This window comes from Polypterus senegalus, chromosome 2 (genome assembly GCF_016835505.1).
Source record: "Polypterus senegalus isolate Bchr_013 chromosome 2, ASM1683550v1, whole genome shotgun sequence".
NCBI lineage: Eukaryota > Metazoa > Chordata > Cladistia > Polypteriformes > Polypteridae > Polypterus > Polypterus senegalus.
The window spans coordinates 316,102,820-316,119,649 of NC_053155.1; the positions used below are offsets into that span (position 1 = coordinate 316,102,820).

A 16,830-nucleotide genomic window follows, 5' to 3' on the forward strand; every position below is an offset into this window, starting at 1 on the left:
AGCCGAGATGCCCCTGAGGTAGGCGCCGGACAGCCATCACGACCTTTAACCTCCGCTTGCAACTTCTGGGTGCATCCCGCCCGTACCCCTTCACTCAGTCACTCGACTTCTCATCAGGATGGTGGTGTGCAACATCGACAAGCGCGTCTTTATGGTGCCAACCTATTGGGTCACCAATTCGTTTAAGTGACGTCAGAATCAACTGGATGATCGGAAGTTAACGGAAGGTGGAGCAATGTGTCACACATCGAGCTAGGAGCATGGCAGAAATGGAGTCCTTTTTCGGCAAACAGGGTCATTTCAAAGGGGTCTGCTAAAAGGAAAAGTCTATCGGAACAAACCTCGCACTGTGGAAGATTTGAAGGAAAACATCCAACGTAAAATTGCTGCTATTTCCCCCCCCACGAGACGCTTGCCGATACGCTCGGGAACACGGAGCGCTCTGTAGAAATGTGTCTGGCAGGAAACGGAAACCACTTCCAGCATCTTATGTAACACAATTGATTACACAAACGTCAAGGTATAGAGCGGATTTTATTTGGTTCAGATTGCTTTATCCTAACGGGAGTTACAAGAGAATATTTGGGGCTTCTTTTGAGTTAATCTCCCTGTACTATGCATGAGAATGAATGACAATAAAAATAGACTTGAGCTGCTTTTGATAGGAAGCACATCTAGACTAGAGAGTGACGAGCTATTCTGTTTACAGTCTCTGGTTGTTTCCTTCCTTTTTGTTCATTTTCCTTTTTATTGTTTTTTAAATTATTCTTTTTCATGAATAATAGTATCTTAGTGGGCAGCACGGTGGCGCAGTGGGTAGCGCTGCGGCCTCGCAGTTAGGAGACCCTGGTTTGCTTCCCGGGTCCTCCCTGTGTGGAGGTTGCATGTTCTCCCCGTGTCTGCATTGGTTTCCTCCCACAGTCCAAAGACATGCAGGTTAGGTGCATTGGCGATCCTTAATTGTCCCTGGTGTGTGCTTGGTGTGGGTGTGTCGCCCTGCGGTGGGCTGGCACCCTGCCCGGGGTTTGTTTCCTGCCTTCCGCCCTGAGTTGGCTGGGATTGGCTCCAGTAGACCCTCATAACCCTGTAGTTAGAATATAGCGGCTTGAATAATAGATGGATGGATATTATCTTATGTAAATATTAGCTGTGCTATGTAGCTTTGCCTGGGAAAATATCCTAAGATAATGAGACAGTGGCCTTCGTAAATCAGACGTTATCAAAAGTATTTTTCTGTATAGAATAGAATGCCTTTTATTGTCACTATACACATGTACAATGAGATTAAAAGCAGCAGCTCCAGTGCAGACATATATGTAGAACACAACAAATAAATAAACAAATGGTCCAAAAAGTTGCAAAAAAATTGCAGAAAATATACATATGGAAAGACTGTATACGATACAGTTGGCTGTCCGTGTCCACCAGGGGGTCTGCTTCCAAGACCCTTATAGATACTAGAACCCGCAGATGCTCAAGTTCCTTACGTAAAATAAAATAAAATGGTGTCGTTTTTGCATTTGACCTATGCACATCATCCCGTATATTTTAAAATGTCTCTGCCTTCCTGTATCTACCCAACACCTCAGGTCTCCACAGGCCTGACTACACATCCAGTCAGTCAGTCAATCATTATCCAATCCGCTATATCCTAACACAGCCAATCCCAGCCAGCACAGGGTGCAAGGGAGGAACAAATTTCCGGGCAGGGTGCCAGCCCATCGCAGGGCACACACTTTAGAGTTGCCACTGCACCTAACCTGCATGTCTATGGACTGTGGGAGGAAACCCACGCAGACACGGGGAGAACATGCAAACTCCATGCAAGGAGGACCCGGGAAGCAAACCCGAGTCTCCTAACTGCACTACCAGTGTGCCACTGTGCCATCCTAAGAACATTCAAACTGTGTCTTGTTGGTCGATAATGAAGCCATTTATGACATATGCAGAAGAAACCTGGATGTGGAGCGACCCTGCCTCCTCACATTTTGATGGTACCCTGAATGAGGATCTAACTGAGTTTCAGACCAACTTGGTGCCGCATCCCCCTATCCACTTTCATTTGGTGTCTTATTCCCCAGTTATATCTGCAGAAAAGGCCAATCATGAGCAGCACTCAGTGGCCGAGGTCACATGCTCCTGCTTCGAGCCAACCAATCAAATGGTGAAAAGAGACCGTCACCAAGGAGAATACTGTACATGGCCTGCTGTCTGCTGTACCGGAGTGACGTTGTTCCCAAGAAGGTGAATGTTGCCACTGCTGCTATCAAGACCAAGTGGTCCATCCAGTTGGTGGATTGGGGTCCCACGGGCTTCAAGGTAGGTGTCAATCTCTAGCCACCAACTGTCATTCCAGGAGGTGACCTGGCCAGGGTACAGTGGGAAGTCTGCATGCCAAGCAGCACAACTGCCATTGCAGAGGCTCGGGCTCATTTAGATCATAAGTTTGATCCGATGTTTGCAAAATGAGTTTTGGTGAATTGTTATGTAGGGGAGGCCATGGAAGAAGGTGAAGTCCAAGAGGCCAGGGATGATCTGGCAGCACCAGAGAAGGACTATGAAGAAGTGGGCACTGCCGTTGACAATGTTTAAACAACATTGAGGAGGAAGATTATTGAATAGAAAATGGATAAAATGAGGAAAGAATCCAAAGTAAAATGTGCACCAGGAAAGGATAGAAACTAATTTAAACGCCCACATTTCTTACAAATACAATAAGCATTGTATTTGTACTGACTCAACGTTTAGTAAACATGTCCTAGATTCCTCATATTCCTACGGGTAAAATCTAATAAATTAAATTACATGTCAACAAAAAGAATTTCTATATTAATTAATTTTAATATCTTATACCATGTAAATGGAGAAACCCTCACTTGAAGCTCTGCTGAAATCTCCTGAAGAAGATAATGATGATGATGACAATACAGAAGTTTGTCAATTACGAATAATTGTTAGACAATACTAAATTTTTCAGGAAATAATGACAAAAAGACGTCTGTACACATTCAGAACAGACACAGTTATCGAATGCCTAACTTTATAGTATACGTCCACAACAACGTAACATTTTCTTTCTTCCAACACTTATAGATTGGTTTTATTTAATGGCCTGAAAAAGAAATACATGGAATAAAACACACAATATTTAAAATACAAGTCAGTCGGTCATTTCAAACCCGCTATATCCTAACACAGGGTCATGGGGGTCTGCTGGAGCCAATCCCAGCCAGCACAGGGTGAAAGGGAGGAACAAACCCCAGGCAGGGTGCCAACCCACCGCAGGGCACACACACACACACAAGGGACAATTTAGGATCGCCAATGCACCTAAACTGCATGTCTTTGGACTGTGGGAAGAAACCCACGCAGACACGGAGAGAACATGCATCCACGCAGGGAGGACCCGGGAAACGAACCCAGGTCTCCTATCTGCGAGGCAGCAGCACTACCCGCTGCGCCACCGTGCCACCCTAAAATACAAGCACATATAGAAAAAGTAATTAAACATAGAGTAAATATACATGTAGTCTCTCACACACGCTGTGCTAACACTCTGATCGCAGACATTGATGTTGAGGGCTGAAGATCTTTGAGCTCTGAAGGTTGAGGGTTGGAGACATTGCTATAGGAAGCTGTTTCTGAAGTCTTGCAGTGCTTGCTGACATGCTGATATCCCCCGGATGACACCGTGGTGTTGTTCCATCCAAGGATCGTACTTGAGGGCCACACTCTTTAAGACCTGCGCCTGTCGATAAACTTCCGCAAATATTTGAAGTTCTCAGAAGATCTTCCAGTTCCTCATTGGTGAGAATTTTCTCTGTACTCTTCTGTCCTCATTCTCAGTCACGTTAGAGGAGCCTTCCCATCCAGCTTTTCTTGCAACATTCAAGATATTTATGACTTCTGTATCAGTAGTGGGCAGTCCTCCGAAATCAATGACTAGATCACTCACCAACATGCAGTGACTGTCTTGGTATTTTAAGGTATTTACAGTCTCTGCAATACACACATTGATAACCCTAAACCTAACCCTAGATGTGTAATCCTGCTAAATTTCAGCTGTTTAACAAAATAGGAAATATTATTTTTGTTGATGAATGAGTGATTATATATATGTCTAAATTTGGAATTAATAGGAAATACAAAAATACAGTACTGTTGTCACACACGTGGGCATGGGATGCGGCTAAAGGGCTCAAAAGAAAGTAATTCCCAGTCAGACCAGGGGGTGGCAGAGTGCATTAATCCTTTCTCTTATCTCCCCACAGACCAAATGCAGGAAACTCCGCCTGTCTCCCTTGATGTCATTTCCGACTCCGCCCCAGAAGATGTCACTTCCGCCTCCGCCCCAGAAGAGCCCTCCTCCTAATGATCTCATTTTTTCTTCCTGCTTTTCAGCTTTATATCCACCATATTTTCTAACCTGATTCAGGTCTGTTCTCGACTCTTGTCTATAAAGACCATTTCCTCAACCTTTTTGCATGTACAGCTAATTCTCAAGTACGCGGGAGGCTCCTCCAAACCGATTTGTTGTGTCAAAGCTTGATTATTTATCACAGAAGAAGCTGCAGGAAAAGGAAAAACAGACAAATAAGACTAATGACTCCCATGTGAATCATAGGGCGCATGAGAACATGAGGGCAATCATTAAGGAGGATATTAGGAAGAAGCTAAAAGACACAGAAAAACAGAGCAGAGAATGTTCAAGACAACCCAAAGTGATTCTTTCAGTGTTTTAGTATTTATAGGGTGTTGTACCGTGTTAGCCATTATGGATGCAAAGAGAAGTTAAGTAAAATGACACCTTTTATTGGCTAACTGAACGGATGACAATATGCAAGCTTTCAAGACAACTGAGGCCGCTTCTTCAAGCAGTTTGTGATCAAGAACTTTAGTAGTAAAACAACAATCAAGGAGGAGGTGAAGTGCATCTCGAACCACCTACAACTGAACACCAGCAAAACCAAGGAGCTGGTGGTGGATTTTAGGAGGCCCAGGACCCTCATGGACCCCGTGATCATCAGAGGTGACTGTGCAGAGGGTGCAGACCTATAAATACCTGGGAGTGCAGCTGGATGATAAACTGGACTGGACTGCCAATACTGACGCTCTGTACAAGAGAGGACAGAGCCGACTATACTTCATTAGAAGGCTGGCGTCCTTCAACATCTGCAATAAGATGCTGCAGATGTTCTATCAGACGGTTGTGGCGGCGCCTTTTCACGCGGTGGTGTGCTGGGAGGCAGCATAAAGAAGAGGGGCGCCTCACGCCTGGGCAAACTGGTGAGGAAGGCAGGCTCTATTGTGGGCACGGAGCTAGACAGTTTGACATCCGTGGCAGAGTGACGGGCGCTGAGCAGACTCGAGTCAATCATGGAGAATCCACTGCATCCACTGAACAGGATCATCTCCAGATAGAGGAGCAGCTTCAGAGACAGACTGCTGTCACCATCCTGCTCCACTGACAGACTGAGGAGACCTCACACTATGCGACTCTTCAGATCCACCGGGGGGGTAAACGTTAATATTATACAAAGTTATTGTCTGTTATACCTGCATTGTTATCACTCTTTAATTTAATATTGTTCTTTATCAGTATGCAGCTGCTGGAGTATGGGAATTTCACCTTGGGATTAATAAAGTATCTATCTATCTATCTATCTATCTATCTATCTATCTATCTATCTATTATATACTGCTTATCTATCTATCTATCTATCTATCTATCTATCTATCTATCTATCTATCTATCTATCTATCTATCTATTATATACTGCCTTTCCTATCTATCTATCTATCTATCTATCTATCTATCTATCTATCTATCTATCTATTATATACTGCTTATCTATCTATCTATCTATCTATCTATCTATCTATCTATCTATCTATCTATCTATCTATTATATAGTGCCTTTCCTATCTATCTATCTATCTATCTATCTATCTATCTATCTATCTATCTATCTATCTATCAAGAAGAGTAAGGAGAACACTAGAAATTACAGTGAAATAGCAGATACTCTAATCCTGCATTTTATTGAAGTTCATATATGTGAATCAGTAGATAACTTCCAAGTGGTAAAAGGAACTACTAAGGAGATATTGAGGGATTTGGAAATTGTAGAGAGAGAAGAGCTGTTTAGATTAAATAAGATAAAATCAAACAAATCACCAGGACCAGATCATATTTACCCTTCAGATCTTAAGGAGGTTAGAGAATACAGATATAAACCCTTGACACATATTTTTAGGAAGTCACTGAGCACTGTAGAAATTACAAAGGAATGGAAAATGGCAAATATTATCCTGTTATATAAAAAAGGAAGACCAGGGAGATCCAAGCAACTATAACACAGTTGTAAAAGCATGTATGTTAACGTCACTTCAACTCAATTCTCTGCAAAGAACTTTCACAAATGTTTGTGTTGAGCACCTGATTCATAATCACAGTAAAATTAATGGAAGGAATTATTAAGGATAAAATTGGGCAACACATGGCAAGGACAGGACAGTCATCATGGGTTCAGAAGAGGGAGGTCGAGTTTTACTAACATGCTGGAATTCTATGAGGAGGCAACAAAAGGATACGACCAGAGTGGAGCAGATGATATTATTTATCTGGACTTTCAGAAAGCATTTGATGAGGTGCCACATGAGAGGTTGGGCATCAAACTAAAAGAAGTGGCAGTTCAGGGTGTGGTGTGTAGGTGGGGTGATGGTATGAGGAACCTTATTAGAATTGGCTGACGTTAAGAATGGTGTCCAGAAAGGGTCAGTACTGGGGCCGCAGCTATTTTTAATATATGGAAATGATTTGGATAGGAATATAAAGAACAAGCTGGTTAAGTTTACAGACAATACCAAGATAGGTGGATTGGCAGATAATTTAAGAAGGAATTGGACAGCAGACAGGCTTGGGCAGAATTTTTGCAGATGAAATTTAATTTCAGTAAATGTATTACATGTAAGTTAAAATGCGAAGTTTAAATACAAAAGGGGAGGTTTGAAAAACAAAAGTCCACCTTATGAGAAGGATTTAGGAGTCGTGGTGGACTTGACACTATCAACTGCCAGACAGTGTTCAGAAGTCATGAAGAAGGCTAACAGAATGTCAGGTTATATAGCGCCTTGATGTGTGGATTACAAGTCGCAGGATGTTCTGCTCAAGGTTTATAACACACTGGTGAGGCCTCATCTGGAGTCCTGTGTGCAGTTTGGGTCTCCATAAGAACATCAGAAATTTGACAGAGAAGCAGACACCATTCAGTCCATTTGTCACCCATTTGTTTAGCTGTCCCAACATCTCATCCAGATACTTCTTGAAGGTTGTGGTCTCCCTAAAGGACATAGCAGTGCTTGAAAAGGTCCAGAGAAGAGCAACTAGGCTGATTCCAGGGCTACAGGGGATGAGTTATGAGGGAAGATTAAAAGAGCTGAGCCTTAAGGAGATGAAGAGGAGACCTGACTGAAGTGTTTAAAATGATGAAGGAATTAGTCGAGTGGATCAAGATGGTGACTTTAAAATGAGTTCATCAAGAATACGGGGACACAGTTGGAGACTTGTTAAGGGTAAATAGGAAGTTTGTCATGGTAGACAGTAGGATATAGGCATCGTCACAGCTCGACTTGATGTTATTTTGGAAGACTTAAGTGGACAGGACCCACGAGCTTTTTTGGGCTGAATGGCCTGTTCTCGTCCTGACGGTTTGAATGTTTTGAAATCCTGCCACCAATGTTCTCCCTATCCCATCTCTTACTTAGTGCATCACTTCAATTGTGCACGCTCAGATGGCCTATATCTAGGAGCTGTCACTCTATGGCAGAGGCTCTTAACCTGAGGTCCCTAGGGGCTCCATGGATGGGTTTCAGGGGGTCCGTGAGGGTCACATAAAAATGAACAATTATATTCACTCTACAGCCCAGCACTATTGATACAGAGTAGATGTAATAGTAGTAGTAGTAATGGTAGAAGAAAATGTAGTAGTAGTAAGTCTGTTTTAAGGGACTTTCAAAACTTGTCAGATGTCATTTTAGTAGAATTAAGTGGACAGGACTGGCGAGCTTTGTTGGGCTGAATGGCCTGTTTTTGTCTAGATTGTTCTAATTTCCGCAAGAGGATTGTCTTATATATAAACATCTATGCGTGGAAGTGTTTGTATGTCTGCCTGTCCGGCCTGGAAGTGGGAGGTGGACTCGGCGTAAGGGCTCCACCTCTGAGGATACACAAGTGAGGCGAGCATGTCGACAAAACGAAACCTCAGAAGAAAGACAATGTCGCTTAGTCGCTAATACAAAAGCGAGGTTAGCACATTGAAGGAACGAAACCTCTGAAGAAAGACAAAGTCACTGATAGAGAAACAAGTCGAGCACATCGAAGGAATGAAACCTCCAAGAAAAGACAAAGTCGCTTAGCCACTAATACAAAATGAAAGTGAGCGCATCGAAGGAACGAAACCTCCAAGAAAAGACAAAGTCGTTTAGCTGCAAACACAGAAGCGAGTCGAGCGCATCGAAGGAACAAAACCTCCAAAGAAAGACAAATTTGTTGAGCCGCTAATACAGAAGTGAGGCGAGCACGTCGACAAAACAAAACCTCCGAAGAAAGACAATGTCGCTTAGTCGCTAATACAGAAGCAAGGTTAGCACATAGAAGGAACGAAACCTCTGAATAAAGATAAAGTCGTTTAGCCGCTGATACAGAAGTGAAGCGAGCGCATCGAAGGAACGAAATCTTCGAAGAAAGACAAATTCGTTGAGCCGCAAATACAGAAGCGAGTCGAGCGCATCGAAGGAACGAAACCTCAGAAGAAAGACAAATTTGTTGAGCCGCTAATACAGAAGTGAGGCGAGCACGTCGACAAAATGAAACCTCCGAAGAAAGACAATGTCGCTGAGCCGCTAACACAGAAGCGAGTCGAACACATCGAAGGAGCGAATCCTCCTAGGAGACAGATGCCCAGATCCTTTCAATTACATGACATCGCTACAATTAAATTTTTTTCTGATGATGTCAATAGTTTCTAGGACCCCCGGGCTTTTTACAGCACAGCCTTACACAGCTAGTACTTCATCATTTGAATTAGTGGCCATTACTTTTTGCATTAAAAGGAGTTTTTTTTTTTTAGATTGTTTAAAGTTTAATAATACTTTGTGTATGTCTTATATGTAAGAGACAATCAAATCTCGATAAATAAAATACATTATATTCATTGCATACAAAGTTGTGTTTATGTGAATATTTTTGGGCAGTTGGAGTCCCTAGCTTTGATCAGATTTTTAAAAGGGTCCGTGACTCAAAAAAAGGTTAAGAATCACTGCTCTGTGGACCTGCTTTAACATGAGCTTCGCAAACCTGAGGACGTACAGTTCAGTGAATTGCCGTCTCCATGCGAGTGCAGGCGTTGAGTGTGAGTGACTGCGCCCTGCAATGCACTGACTCCTCTGACACCCCAACCACGGATGGTTTTTTTTGTTGCCCGGGTTTTCCACGACCCTCATGTCTTTCATTTTGGTTTCTCCTAACGGATTGAGCTGTTGCCCTTTAATTTTTGCCCCCCTTTGCTGGCAAATTTGTGGAATTCCATGAATACAACAAACTCGACCAATAAGTGAGAAACACATAGTCAAATAATCATGAATTAATATGACACATTTCTTAAGGTAGCAGGGCTGTCTTAACGCATGGGCAGTTGCCTGGCTGGGGGTGCCATGCTGATCTATGTGTTCTGTGACTTGCTGTCAATAAATAAATACTACACTAGACTAAACTATAAATATTTGTCATCGTGTTACAAGTTAACATTCGCTTCTGATTTAATATCACAGTCCCCTCTGCCACCTCACGTGCCTGTATGTGTACGGATCTCACGCACAACATCACATAAAAGCGTATATGTTAACGTCACTTCAGCTCAATTCTCTGTAAAGAACACTGTGTTGAACATTTGATTCATAATACATAATTTCATTCTGTGCCATCAGTACGGTTTACCAATCGAGTATCATTTATATGTTGAAATTTTTGTGTTTTGCAAGGCACGTGTTATATTGTTCAAACATTTGTGTTGAATAATCTTTATTTGACTATAATCGGTTCCCAATGCAATTTGCCAGCATGATGGTGCTGAGTGCATTCAGCAACGTACATTCGTTGAACGCTGCAACCAGCTCAAATCAGTTCCAAGAGTAATTTGCCAGCATGCCGGACCCGAGTATATTCAGTGACATACAGTACATGACGTACTTTTATTGAATGCCGCAACAGGCTACAGTCACTTCCCAGTGCAATTTTACAGCACGCTGGTGCTGATCAATCCGTGCCATCCATTCGTTGAGCAGCCAGCTCATGACCACTGGCGCCCCCTAGCGAAACAGCAAAACTGTCTCTGGGATTCAGCCCCTGCACTAGACTAGCCTGTGATCATCAGTCTTGGCCTCTGTGTACTTGCATGCAGCCAGTTCAAGCGCAGTTGGCTCGGTGATTTACTGAATTTCATCAATGGTACCAGTTGCACCTTCCACATATCATAATAGTTTGTTGCAGTAGTTTTTTTTTTTTAATAGTTTTTACAGTTCATTGGCAGTGTGTAAAATGATCAGTGGTGCAGTAATTGTAGTAAAACATGCATTTCATTTGTCATTCCAACGGATGGTTCATCACAATCATTAACACTATTTTTTGAATCCCAGACAAAATGGCATATAATAGAAACATATGAATTGCAGTAGTAAAACATGCGTTTCATTTGTCATTCCAACAGGTGGTTCATCACAATCATTAACATTATCTATATATATAATTCACTAAGGCAAGACAACCATGAAAAGCACGGCGGAAGGGGCGTGGATTCACTAAGCCACCGACAAGTGAGACACCTATGGCGCACGCGGGAAGGTGCCACGCACACCAACTCCAAGACCATTGGATACGACGACAACTCGCAGGGCCTCGCCCACCAACTCGGACGCGACGACACAGAAAAAATGGCGTCATTTATGTTCGTCTGTCGTAGAGGCCACATGCAGTGCAGGTCAGGTTAATGTCATGTACCTCTGACCCACGTTGACTGTTCATAGAGTCGTGTTTCTCGCGGAGGTGAATCGCCATATGCAGCGTGTGAAACGGTTTGCGAGGGGCATCCCATGGGATCCTTAAAACAATCCTTTAAAACTGAGGTTAAAGCACAATGAAGGAATCAGTCTTTAAAAACCAATAAGCCCTGTGCCTCTGTTTCATTACCATCTCACCTGCTTCACCAATGCAGGCCCTGCAACAGTCGAGACGCTCTGTCAGCAGCTGACCTTCTCTGTGCCCGACCGGTTTACACAGAGGCAGCGCAAGAGAAAGCCGCGCCAGAGACAGACAGAGGTACACACACAGGCAGCTGGTGGGCGGCTCTCCGTGAGTTTCTCTTGCGAGCGGACACATGAGCAGGCGGTGTGTATGCTTCGAGAACGAGGCTGGACACGACAGGACCATCTAGGAAAAATCATGTCGCGGATGGGATTCGCTGTATGCGGCGTGTAAAATAGTTTGTTTGTCACAGATGTGAATCGCTGTATGCGGCGTGTAGAACAGTTTGCGAGGGGTGTCCCTGTGTCTTTCCAGAAGTGTTCAACCATCAATAAATAATTATGCGGCGTTTGTTATGCCGCGGGTTGATTATTGTGTTGTATTTTGCTCTCTCCAGAGTTCCATCTTTTCATTCACTTACTGTTGTATTCTCACACTAACCTGTTTTAGACAATCGTGTCTTTCCAGAAGTGTTTACCATTCAATAAATAATTATGCATGAGACTGAGCGTGTGTCTAGGCGTGACCGCACAAATGCATCATTTTGGAGATGCATCAGAAAACGGGTACGGCACTGTTTCCTACCTCCTTTTGACTAACAAAGAAAACGAGAGACATTGTTCATTTCTAATGGGGAAATCAAGAGTGGCACCACTAAAATCTGTCACTATACCAAGATTGGAACTTACAGCAGCAGTGATTGCAGTCAAAATGGACAAAATGTTAAAACGAGAACTGCAGATTCCCCTACAAGAGTCAATCTTTTGGACTGATAGCACCACAGTACTAAGGTACATCGCAAATGAAAGTGCACGCTACAAAACCTTTGTTGCCAACAGAATCGCAGTGATAAGAGAGCACACGCAACCTTCGCAATGGAGATATGTCGCATCTGCGCAAAATCCCGCGGATCAGGCATCAAGAGGTTTGACAATAGAAAGCTTCATCAAAAGTAAAACTTGGATACAAAGCCCGAATTTCCTATTACAGCCAGAGTATGAATGGCCTAAGAGACTGGATGAGGTGGGCTTATCTACTAGTGACGATCCGGAAATCAAAAGTGTATTGAGGCTCAGCATTCGGGCTGCAAACCGTGGAACTGCCATTAAGTGCGACTCATACGCTCCCACTGTTTTCGTCCCTACCCTTTGTGCACACCCTCCCACACGCTGACTGTTAATAGAGGCGTGTTTCTCGCGGAGGTGAATCGCCATATGCGGCGTGTAAAACGGTTCGCGAGGGGTATCCCATGGGATCATTAAAACATTCCTTTACAACTGAGGTTAAAACACAATGAAGTGAGCAGTCTTTAAAAAACGAGTTTTCGGTTACGACGCACGACCGCGTGCAGCATAGCAAACTGTTGTACACGCTACATACAGCAATTCGCATCCGCGACAAACATGCGTCTTCTTAGATGCTCCTGCACTTTGTACACACCCCCTTCGCTACGCCGCACGGACGATTGTGGGTTGGTTCATTCCGTGCATTGTTACAATGTTGCTTTTCTTGCTAATTTATTACATTACCGATTTTGCAAATGTTAAATTTTCTCCCTGTGCTTAAAAATTATTAAAAAACGTTTGATTATGCGTATGGTACGCTGGTTGGCTAGTTTTTTTTAATCTCCGTTAAAGTGGCATATAATAGAGACATATGAACTGGAGTATAAAAATTAATTTCATTTGTCATTCCAACAGGTGGTTCATCACAATAATTAACACTATTTTTTTTTTAATCTCCGTTAAAGTGGCATATAATAGAGACATATGAACTGGAGTATAAAAATTAATTTCATTTGTCATTCCAACAGGTGGTTCATCACAATAATTAACACTATTTTTTTTAATCCCATAAAATATGGCATACATTAGAGACATACGTATTGGGAGTGACCTCCATGAAGTCCTGATGGTTCTTCATGAAGTTTCCTGTTGAATCAAATTTCAGTTTTTCTTTGTTAATCGTGACGTTTACTTAAAAAGTGCGACATAAAAGTATTTGGCATCTAGGGGGTGCATTAAGGGTTAATGTTTAAACTCTGATTTTGTTGGAAGTATCAATATAAGGATTATATGTTGAATTTGATCAACTATTTACATTGTTATTCCTCTGAGTGATTGTGTAGTTAGGAGTCCCAATGCACTGCTTTGCCCCGGGGGGCCTATAATGCTGTTAAGACAGCCATATTATTTTGTGAGAGAATGGTAAAACGTCAGGATAACATCAAGAATGCATTTGTTAATTAGTGTTATTTTGTATTTTTATATATATATATATTTTTTGAAATATGATTATTGCCAAGAATCCAATCACATTTCTCCCTAATTTTGCTTCACTAAAATCATTTGAGGCCATCTCCATTAGGCGCGGCTCTTGGTGAACGACAGCATCCGTCCTCGATTTTCAGCCTCCATTAATGTTTATGCATGAAAACAGATGTTTAGAGTGAAAAGAGCATGAAGCGTTTATGTCACGCCATCCCTTTAAGGGAATGACTTTCAGGTACAGAGACGCTCCTCGTTCCGACGTAATCTCTCGGCCATCCTGCGAGGTCTGCTTTCCATGCGTCTAATTGCTTGCACGTGTAGCTCTTGTCATCTTGATGCACAGAGCCCTGGTGTTCTGTGAAAATGGATTGCTTTAATCCGCTGGTGCATAGCGTGTAATTTAGATTTTTTTTTTTTTTTTTTTGAAGAGCTGATTAAGCCGTTTCGATAGATGCCCATGGGTGGCTGATTTGTTGTTTTATTTTTTGTTTTGAATGATGTCTCCCATCAAACTCACAGCGGCACGCTGGCTTTGCACCCATAGGAATATTTTTACTGCTCAAAGGTTGATGGCTTAGGAGACTAGGAGGTTCTGTTTAATGAATCAGCTTGTCACAGATGTTTCTCCTAAAATCCTAAAAAGAGAAACCGCTTTAGACAAAAAGGAAACGTCGGCTGCAACTGATGTAAAAGGAGTCAAATTTGGTTTGAAAAGCCTGTTATAGTTTGTGATTGGTCTGATTTCAATCTCTTTCAGGACTTCATGTTTGTTCTTATTATTGGACTGATGTCTTTATCCAAGGTGGTTTACAACATTTGAGATACGATCGGCTCCTTTTCTTTTGTTTCCCTAATCGTAGCACAGGCAGAAGGAGTGACTTGCTCGTAGTTAGATGGTTTTAGAAGTGGGATTTAAATACATAACCTCATTATGTTGTATGCTGGTTTGTATTTCTTTGTTGTGTTTGACTTTTCTCATTTGTTTAGCTGTGAGTGTATGCTGTCTTCTTCAACGTAGTCATGCTCAATTTGTCCTGTAGGTGACACCCCTAGATTTACGGCATGTCTATGTCACCACTCCTGCCATGACCTTCGGCTGGCTATTCAGGTCAAGCAATGGAGGATCCCAGGCGGTGATGCATTGAGTTTCGTGCAGTCTTCCTAATTGTCGAGTTTTCGTTGTTTTCCGATCTTACGGCTTTCGACTTTTTCCGCTCTGGTTACTGGATTACTCTGTTGCATTGAGTTTTGGGTCTTTTGTTTTGTACGATTCGTTCATCGGCATCTCCTTTTCTTCCTGATTAATTTATAAAGAATTCCTTAATTGAAATGTCACTAGACAAGCCAGAGTTTTCATGATTCATCCCTCTTGTTAGCTTGTTTCGGTATTTTGAGTATTCCTTAAACTTTAACTCTTAACCAGATAAAGTGACTTGCTCATAGTTAGATGGTGTCAGAAGTGGGATTTAAATACATAACATCAATATGTTGTCTGTGGGCTTGCATTTCTTTGTTGTGTTTGACTTTTCTCATTTGCTTAGCTGTGAGTGTATGCTGTCTTGTTAAACATAGTTACCCTCTGTATGCCCTGTGGGTGGCACCCCTAGAGATACAGCCATGTCTATGTCACCACTCCTGCCATGACCTCCGGCTGGCTATTCAAGTCCAGCAATAGAGGATCCCAGGCGGTGGTGCATTCAGTTTCATGTAGTCTTCCTAATTGTCGAGTTTTCGTTGTTTTCCGAACTTACAGCTTTCGATTTTTTCTGCTCTGGTTTCTGGATTACTCTGTTGCATTGAGTTTTGGGTCTTGGTTTTTAAGGCATCTCATTTTGGCCCTGATTAATTTATAAATGATTCCTTATTTGAAATGTCTCCAGACAAGCCAGAGTTTTCACAGCTCTGCATATAGAAGTCCCCAGCCCTGTAGAAGGTGTCATTCCAATGGGGGGGTGTGCCATGCCAGTGTCATCTCCATTCCTCTATTTGTTATTAAACCTGCTCATTTCAGTTCAGAGTTGAGGGGTTCTGTACCTATCCCGGCATCATAGGGCACAGTGTTGGAATAAACTCAGCAGGGGCCCTCAGTCCACACCTGGATCATCACCATCACATCTATCTGCTTAATACAGTTCAGCAGTCCTGGGGGTCAGAGCCTGTCCCGAGAGCCCTGCACGCAAGGTGGAAACAAACCCAACAGGGGGTGCCAGTCCATCATACATCACCAGTGTATGTCAACCTTTACTGTCTTGTGACCCGGTTTTACCTTTTAAAATTTATTGATGACCCAGAAGAGAGGGAGGTTCCCCCTTGCAGCAACATGCGACTGTAGACGAATGGAAAGCGGACCTCGTGTGTTTCTCCTAAAACAAAAAGGAAACGTCGGCTGCAACTGATGTAAAAGGAGTCACATTCGGTTTGAAAAGCCTGTTATAGTTTGCAATTGGTCTGATTACAATCTCCTTCAAGACTTCATGTTTCTTCTTATTTTTGGGCTGATGTCTTTATCCAAGGTGGTTTACAACATTTGAGATATGATTGGTTCATTTTCTGTTGTTTCCCTAATCGTAGCACAGGCAGAAGGAGTGACTTGCTCGTAGTTAGATGGTGTCAGAAGTGGGATTTAAATACATAACCTCATTATGTTGTATGCTGGTTTGTATTTCTTTGTTGTGTTTGACTTTTCTCATTTGTTTAGCTGTGAGTGTATGCTGTCTTCTTCAATGTAGTTATGCTCAATTTGTCCTGTGGGTGACACCCCTAGAATTACGGCATGTCTATGTCACCACTCCTGCCATGACCTTCGGCTGGCTATTCAAGTCAAGCAATGGAGGACCCCAGGTGGTGATGCATTGAGTTTCGTGCAGTCTTCCTAATTGTCGAGTTTTCGTTGTTTTCCGATCTTACGGCTTTCGACTTTTTCCGCTCTGGTTACTGGATTACTCTGTTGCATTGAGTTTTGGGTTTTTGTTTTGTACGATTCGTTCATCGGCATCTCCTTTTCTTCCTGATTAATTTATAAAGAATTCCTTAATTGAAATGTCACTAGACAAGCCAGAGTTTTCATGATTCATCCCTCTTGTTAGCTTGTTTCGGTATTTTGAGTATTCCTTAAACTTTAACCCTTAAACTGCCACATACTTAGGAGTTAATGCCTGTTAATGCACCCCTTAATCCCAAATACTTTTTGCTGCACTTTTTAAGGAAACATCGCAATTCACCAGGAAAAAGTAAAATTTTAACAGAAAACATTTTTTTTGT

At 42.4% G+C, this 16,830-nt stretch overlaps 1 pseudogene; it reads left to right on the top strand.

Annotated features, from left to right (window-relative positions):
• Positions 1-260: 260 nt before the first annotated feature.
• Positions 261-2,592, top strand: LOC120524639 (annotated as a pseudogene).
• Positions 2,593-16,830: the final 14,238 nt, after the last annotated feature.